An 8,468-nucleotide genomic window follows, 5' to 3' on the forward strand; every position below is an offset into this window, starting at 1 on the left:
GTATACCCCCACGTGTTGAAAGTGTGACAGCCCTTTTAAAAGTGACAATGCACTGTATACAATCGTGTTATATGCCAAGAAGGCAACAAAGGACGAAAAAAAGCGCAGTCGTGGCCGAGCGGTTAAGGCGATAGTCTCGAAATTCATTGGGGTTTCCCCGCACAAGTTCGAACCCTGTCGGCTGTGTAGCGCTGCCTCGTTTTCTGCCAGCCCTTCGTGAATGCGTATCAATGTGGCGCAGAAGTGTTGCGGGGTATAGGCGCAGTCGTGGCCGAGTAGTTAAGGCGATGGACTTGAAATCCATTGGGGTCTCCCCGCACAGGTTCGTATCCTGTCGGCTGCGTAGCGGTTACAGGAGGCTGACGTGACTGTGCGGAATCACCGCTGCCTGGTGATAGATCCGAGCACCCATATTGTCCGCCTAAGGCCCTACTGACTGCTTTACCACATACAAGATGAAGACGTGCGCGCTGCTCTCGCACCGTAATGCAAAGTGACAGACGTTTGCGGAGACGAATGGTGCGTACCTGGACTCGGTGATAAGGGCTCCTCGACAGGGATGGTTAGTCTGCAGCTTAAGGGTGGCGTTACTTTGGACGACTTGCTACACCAGCTACGAGTGTCTGGCATTACGGCCCTTGTGGTGGTACCGGGAAGACCGCCGCTTTGCCTGAAGTGGCAGCGAACAGGGCACATTCGCCGAGCCTGCCGCGTTCCACGGTGTATGCTTTGTCGGCGGTTCGGACATGATAGCTAATGCGCTAAAGCTTATGCAAGCGTATCAAGCCAAAGGAGCCGGGAGGACCACACCGAGCGCATTATGGACGAGGCGGAGGCTGCGGTAATCAAGGACAGCAAACCTACGTCGGCAGGTGTTGAAACACCCGAGAGGGGAATTGTGAAAAGTGTTGGAAGCGACAACAGTGATGTGGCATGTCTACGACAGGAAACAGCTACGCCAACGTGCGTCGTCAAAGTCGTCTCTGACACCAGTCAAGTCTCGCCGAGTAGCGACGAGGAAGACATGGACGCCGCGAACAGCTCGTCCGCAAAACTGCCACACGCGCAAGTTGACGAAGGTGACAGCGGGAAGGCACAGGTGCTGCCCAGAAAAGAAAGCTCATACCGCCGTCCATCTTTCAAACCAAAACTTCACATTCAGCCGTATCCTACTCCGACGGTATCGAAGGCACCCCCGTTATAACGAGGGCGTCGCCCAGCAATGCTTTTATGCGAGGTGAGGGACGGGCTCCAGAGTACGTTTGTATAGTTCGGCCAATTCTTCCTTCAGGAAAGGATTTTTGCGCGTTCTGAGAAACGGCAAAGTGTATGGGCTTAATTAAACTACTGTGCCGGCTTTTCTTCCTTTGCATTTACTTGCATTTAATACCGAGACTACATGATGACGTCAAGACAGTCCTCGAGGAACCGATTACGTTCAATGAGATCGAAACCGAAATTGCTGAACTGCTACCTGGAAAGACGCCCGGATCTGATGGCCTAGGCGCTGCTTTCTGCAAGGCATTTAAGCATAAACAAGCAGCCATTTTACGTGGTGTTCTAGCCGAGGCTTGTGAAGTAAAATACATGCCGCCTTCTTTGCGAAAATCCCATACTGTGCTGATCCCGAAATGCGATGACACTGTAAAGCAGTCCTCAATAAGGTCGTATTGCCCCATAACTTTGTCTAATGTAGATTACAAAATATTCATGAAGGTGTTATCAAGAAGGTTGCAATCAGTGATAACATCAAAAGTAGGCCAACACCAAACTTGTGGCTTGAGAGGCCGGTCGATAGTTAATAACATACATGTGGCAAGAAGTATTCTTAAGTGTTGCGATGCCTGGGAAGGCAGAGTTGCTATGATGCAACTAGACATGGAGAAGGCCTTCGACCATGTTGTGCACAGAGTGCTCTTTTCTATTCTAGAGCACGTAATAGAAGGCTTGAAACTGTCTTACGAAGGGTGTAGCACGAACTTGTTAGTAAATAAGCAATTCTCTGGTAGCATTGATTTATGTCGAAGCATAAAACAGGGATGGCCGGTTTCATCGCTTCTCTTCGCAATTTATTGGAGCCTTTTTGCTTAAAAGTTATACATAGTGAGAAAATACGGGGTTTTCGTTTAATTTCGAGTGAAGTCAAAATTCTCTCTTATGCGTATGATGTGGCCGTCTTTTGTGGGGATAAAGAAAGTGTTCGTGAAACTGTTAAACCAGCTCGAACGTATTGCAGAATGTCTGGAACCACTGTTAACTGTGTTTTTCGACGGTTTTGGCATGGCAGCTGGAATGAGAAGCCCAATGTCTTTGAAAATTTACAGTGGACAGTCTCTCCTACAACACATCTAGGAGCACCTTTAAACTGCTATGATGAGGCTTCAGAAGAATACTGGAGAGAATAAGCTGAGAGAATGCGCCAGAAAACTTTGAAATGGGGTGGAAAAAGTTATCCATATTTACAAGGTCAACGATTTGCAATATTTTCCTTGTTTCGCAAATTTTGTATGTGTTGCAGGTGCTCGAGCACCTGCAACACATAAACAACTTGGTGACATAGGGATCGCTATGTCACCAACTAGTGCACAAAAATTTCACAGAATTCTTGAAACCTTTGTATGGAATTCAACATGGGAGCGCACAAGTCGTCTTGTTTCATTCATTGAAAGTAGGGGGGCTTGCCTTAGCTCATCTTTTTCTGAGGCAGATTGTCTCAAGGTTAATTTTCTTGCGGGACCAGCTTGACCCCTTTGGCGAGCAGCGCTTCAAGTGAGACTGCAGAATGCTCTTCCTGAGTTTATTGTGTCACCGTGTGGCCTTACCGGAAGTGGTTTGAGCGGCTATCTACGTGAAGTTGTAAGTGCTTTCAAGATTCTTAAAGTACGTTTCTCGTTTGATTATCTCATTATAGTATCAAAGAAGCGATTGTACGAAGAGCTCCATGATGTAATGCATCCAGTACTTTTATATCGAGACATCTCTCTGTTGGTCCGGGTAAGGATGTTTTAAAAAGAGTCAAAAGAATGCCGGCTTGGTCGTTTGTGGAAACTTTTTTTTTTCAACTTCGTAGTGGCACGATCCCAGTCAAACCCTGGCTGCGGGAAATGGCTTTTTCGTTCCCTGGTCAGTTGACTGCATTTTATGCCGCAAGCCAGAAACAGTAACACATATATTCCTAAACTGTTTAGATTCAGTATGTCATTGGGACGACCTCCAGAGAACGGTGAAAAAAGTTTTTGCCCCTCATGCAATATGGAATTCATTTTCTTGCAGTTAACAATGAAGCGGGTGTGCCCTATGACATGTTCCTGGTATTAAGCATGCATATCATTTGGAAAACAAGAATGGCTGTCAGACATGCAGAACCTATTGTAATATCGGTAAGAGAAAACTTAATTGGAAGCGTTGCCTATATCCGAGATGTGTACCAATCCCAGGACGCACAGCCAACACGGTTTCCTGTACTTAATGACCTACTGTCATAAAAGCGCTTTTAGCAATGTCCCGTCAACAAGTGACTGGTTGGCGCTTTTTAACATTTTTGTGTTGGTGGCTGTTGTGTTTTGTTGCATTGAAAATAAAGATAAGAAAAACAGTCGTAACCGAGAGGATAAGGTGGTGGACTCGAAATCCATTGGGGTTTCTCCGCACAAGTTCGCAACCTGTCGCCTGCGTAGCGATGCCTTTCGTTTTCTGCCTTTCGTGAACCCGTATTAATGTGGCGCAGAAGTGCTGTCGCGTATACGTGCAGTCGTGACCGAGTGGTTATTCTGCTTCCGGCTCCCGAGCTGAACGGATCGCGGGATCATGGTCTCCATTGGAGCGGCATATGCTGCTGTTAGCCGCGGCAACAGACTTTCGACGGAGGAAGATAAGGATTACCAGATTAGTTTTCCTCGGCTACCTACAGGAGGTATTATTTTAAACAGTGTTTCTTTTTGCACGGCGACGCTCGTTTTCGCCCGTTTCGTGTAGAGGATTTTCGACACGCGTTTCAAGCTGTTCGTATGCTCGCTGGCGTCGCCGCCCTTGGAGCGTACCAAATCAACCATGTATGGGCGGTGACGATGAAGACAGCCGAGGCTGCACAAAAGCTGGCGGCACTGAAGGAGCTGCAGGTGAAGGGGCGTCGCTGTCTGGTGAACGACCCCAAGGAACAACAGGTGAAGCTTCGTATCCGCTGGCTTCTGCATGGGGTGGATGACGAAGACATGAAGACCGCGCTGGCCTCCTTTGGCAAAGTGACGGAAGTGACCCGGGAGCGCAGGCGAGTGGATGGCGTTTCCGACAAGGGCTCTACGACCCGAGCAGTGCTGCTGCAGCTGAAGGCTGGACTGAAAGTCGACGACCTGCTCCACCAGATACGCGTAGCCGGTGAGCTTGCGCTGGGGGCAGCCCCAGGTCGCCCCATGCAGTGCCTGGGCTGCCGGGGCTCTGGCCACGTTCGACTAGAATGTAAGGTTCCCCGTTGTTCCCGATGCAGGTTTTTCGGACACAACGACGCAGACTGTGTACGTTCTTACGCAGCGGCCGCGGGCACGGCGCAGAGCAAGCCGTGGACATCAGAACATATGATGGACGTGACCGAAGTGGAGGAAGCGGCCAAGGGAGCTGAAAACGGCAACGTGGTGGCAGAAACGAGCGCGACGACCACGCCGACCGAAGGAAGACGAACAATGTACCTCCCCCCAAGGACCCACCAGCTACACTCGAGAGCGTGAGGACGGCCCCGCAAGAAAATGAGAGCCGCCAGGCAGCTACGGATGCTACGCAGGCAGAGGAAGACAACGCGGCCCCAACTGGCGCCCGCATCGAATGCGTCTCGGCGCCGGTGAAGTAGTCCCTGCAGCAGGAGGAGAAAGTCGACGGAAAGGCCGGCGGTGGCTCAGAGCCACCACCCGCTAAGACGTTTTCCGGAAGGCGCTCCACACTCAAGCCTAAGCCGAACCTGGAGGCCGACCTTGCCTCGGAGGCTTGCGACCTTGGACCTAGGAGACCTGCGACCTTGGAGGCTTGCGACGAAGCCGAACAGAGACGAACTCGGGCGGCGGCCACCGCGGATGGTGACGGAGGCGTCTAACGTTCAGCTAGACGTTAAGGTGAGCACCATGCTCTGGGCCTTCTCCCCGCCGGTTTTCATCAATAATGGCTACCAACCCGTCGCTTAGCCTCGGCACGCTAAACGTTCGAGGTCTGGATGCGAAAAAGCAAACAGTCAGGTGTATAGAGTGCTAGTGGATCACTACCTCTACGTTTTAGCAGTGCAGGAAACCAAGGTAGACGCCGAGGAGGAGACCGGGAGCATGGTGCAAAGGTTAACGTACAACTATTATACGGTAGTGAGCCACGCCTTAGGGACTTCGGCGGGGTGTGTGTTGTTCGTGAGGAAGCTTCCAGGCCTGGTCATAGACGGTTACTTCTCGTGCACTTCCGGTCGACTTGTCGTTTGTGATTTCAGTTATTGCGACGTCCAATGGCGCGTGCTGTGCCAGCAGAAAAATGCCAGCGCTATGCAGTTACTTCCGTATCCTTTTCTGACCGCTGCTGGTAAAATGCAGGGTGGGCCGCAGAAAAGAACGAAAAGAATTCGTCCGGGAACTTCGGAAAATGAATGCTGAATTCCTACGGGATGATACGTTTAACGAAACGGTAGTGAGTGCTCTGAATTCTTTTGGAAATGACAATTCTATGAAGTTGGGCGAGGAATGGGAGTTGCTGAAGCAAACTATTAAAATCAAGGCAATTGAAAGAAGCGGCGTACTACGATATGAATAGAAGGCCAGAGAAAGGGATTTAAAAATATTGCTGGAAAAATTTGTGACGCTCGAATGCATGCAACCCGGCGCTTATCAAGAAGCTATGCGTGCTGTTAACAAGAAGCTCGAAGTTTTCGATGAAAAGCTTTATCGAGACGCGCTCTTGCGTGCGACAGCAGGAGGCTAGCATGGGGGGAAATGCCTTCGAAAAGAGTACTGGGTCTAGAAAAGAAGCACTCCTGACGCAAGCAGATTGACACCATCGAATATAATGGGGTGGTAGTAACTGATGAGATAAATATAGGGCGTGCCTTCTTTGAACATTTCCAAAAGCTTCTCGCATTCAGGCCCATCAACATGCAAAGTTTCAAGTACTTATTTTTGCAGCGAATGCCACAGCTGTCGAGTGAAGTTAAAGAAACGTTGGAAAGAGGAATAACTGAACCGGAAGTAATAAAGCCTGTCGAAGACCTGAACCCTGGCAAGTCACCAAGTCCAGACGGTCTTTGTGTCACTTGGTACAAATCGTTTAAAGGTCACCTAGCTCCTATCTTAACCGCATTTTTCAATGAAGCCTACGAACTGAAAATATTTCCACCATCCTTTGGCAAGTCCCATACAGTACTAATACCTAAAACAGAAGTGATCGAAAAGCCCAAGCTTCCTCCTGCACACCCACAGCGCTTACTAACTGCGACTACAAAATACTGATGAAGGTGCTGGCACGTCGTATGCACTCAGTCATTAAGGAAGTAGTCAGCCCTCACCAGACGTGTGGCATTCGTGGAAGAACCATCTTTACTAACATTCATAAGATGCAATGTGTGCTAGAGTGTTGTGACGCCATGTGTGATGCAGCTCCGATCCTCCAGCTTGGCTTAGAGAAAGCGCCTTCTTCGCGAGATATTGCTCGCCGTCCTTGAGCACGTTAATTTTGGCCACATAATCACTGAGGGGGTGACCATGGCATACCGCAGCTGCTATACGAGACTTATAGTTAATCAAACGCTGGGGGTCCCCATTAACCTGAAGCGCTCCGTTCGCCAGGGTTGTCCACTCAGCCCACTCCTGTTTTGTGTTTACATAGAAACGCTAAGTCAGGCCTTCATCGAAAATGAATACATTAAGGGATTTTGACTTCAAGCAGTAGAGCTGAAGTTATTGGCATATGCTGACGATGTGGCTGTATGTTGTAAAGTTATGCAAAGTGTATTGAACACTGTGAGTATCGTCAGACAGTTTCGTAACGTCACTAATAGCTTCATGAACTGGCAGAAATGCTTGGGCCTTTGGCATCGAGGATGAGTGTCCACACCAGACAACGTTTTGAACGTAACCTGGGTCACGACTCCAGTTAAGTGCCTTGGTGCACCCCTTGATGCCTACAGGGACAGTAGCGAGTACTGGAAGGAGCGGACAAAAGAACTGAAAGAAAAAGCCGATCGATGCAACGCCAGTCACTTGTCAACATTCGCGAGAGCTACAGCGTGCAACGTGTTTCTCGTGACAAAGATCTGATACGTAGTGCAGGTTCTACAGTGCTCTCGGATTAATGTGCAGAAACTGCACCACGTGTTCGCTGTTTTCGTGTGGGCGTCGAGCTGGGTGTGATGCAGCCGAGAGAATCTCTTCCGGCGCGTGACGGATGGCGGTCTGGGGTTGGCGCACCTCTTCTTGCGTCAACTGGTGAAGAGGTTCTCCTTTTTTCGACACACAAATGACCCATTTCTACGCACCGTTATCCAAATAAGGCTGTCAAGATACCTCCCCGGATTCGTTGTAGGCACCGTAATAATGCCAGGACCAGTTCGTGGTTTCTTTAGGGAAATAATCCAGAGTGTTTCTTTTTAGCGTGTTCGTTTTTCAAGCGCATACTTATGGAGCGTAAAACGGAAAAAGTTATATCGTGATTTGCGTGACAGTGTTTTGCTGGTACCTATGTACAGAGCCCCGTACAGTGGAGGCTCAGGCCTAGACGTATTGAAAAGGGTGAAGAAGATGCCAGTTAAACCAGCCACTAAATCATTCTTCTTTAATTTACATACCAGTACTCTACCCGGTAAAATATTTCTTGACAACGTGGGTTCTACATGCCATGGGGAACCCACTGCCTTATATGTAAAAGAAACAAAGCATAGATCATGTCTTCATCTGCTGTTGGGAAGAGGTCTTTTTTTGGGATGTGTTGCGAAGGGCTCTAAAAAAGGAGCTACCTATAGATCCCCACGGAATCGGGTTTCTGCCAGTATATGACGACGAAGGTGTACCGTATGACCTGATCATGCTTACGAGCCTCCACTGTTGATGGCGCGCAAGAATAGGAGGCTACCATTGGGACCCGGATGCCCGACCGGTGCGTGCGTACTTCCGTCAATGCATGCAGCGGTATGTGGAAATGCAGAAGTTGCAACAGCCTGTTCCTGATGGATGTCGAGGGTTGAACGCCTTACAGCACTAAAGAAATTCTAAGACGACAACGTCGTGCCACTGTAGCGGACGGTAACAAGTGTATATATTACTGTTCTTTGTTTGGTTTGTGTATTCTTTCCTTTTTTCTTCTTTGGTCTTTGTGTATATCATTTAAGGAATTTGTGTTGTGACATGTTGAGGACTGGCAATAAAAGAAATAAAAAAGCAGTCGGGGCCGGCTCCAATTCCGGCCTTTACAGCGTGCGGACGTGCTATCATGTGCTCCCTTGTAGGGGCGGTTTC

The 8,468-nt window shown here is 49.1% G+C and overlaps 1 non-coding gene across 1 annotated transcript; it reads left to right on the forward strand.

The window, feature by feature from the left end:
- The first annotated feature begins 261 nt into the window (after positions 1–261).
- Positions 262–343, forward strand: TRNAS-UGA (transfer RNA serine (anticodon UGA)). Its single transcript has one exon. It is a non-coding gene; the product is annotated as a tRNA-Ser (tRNA).
- The last annotated feature ends 8,125 nt before the right edge of the window (positions 344–8,468 follow it).

This window comes from Dermacentor albipictus, unplaced genomic scaffold (assembly GCF_038994185.2).
Source record: "Dermacentor albipictus isolate Rhodes 1998 colony unplaced genomic scaffold, USDA_Dalb.pri_finalv2 scaffold_26, whole genome shotgun sequence".
Classification (NCBI taxonomy): domain Eukaryota; kingdom Metazoa; phylum Arthropoda; class Arachnida; order Ixodida; family Ixodidae; genus Dermacentor; species Dermacentor albipictus.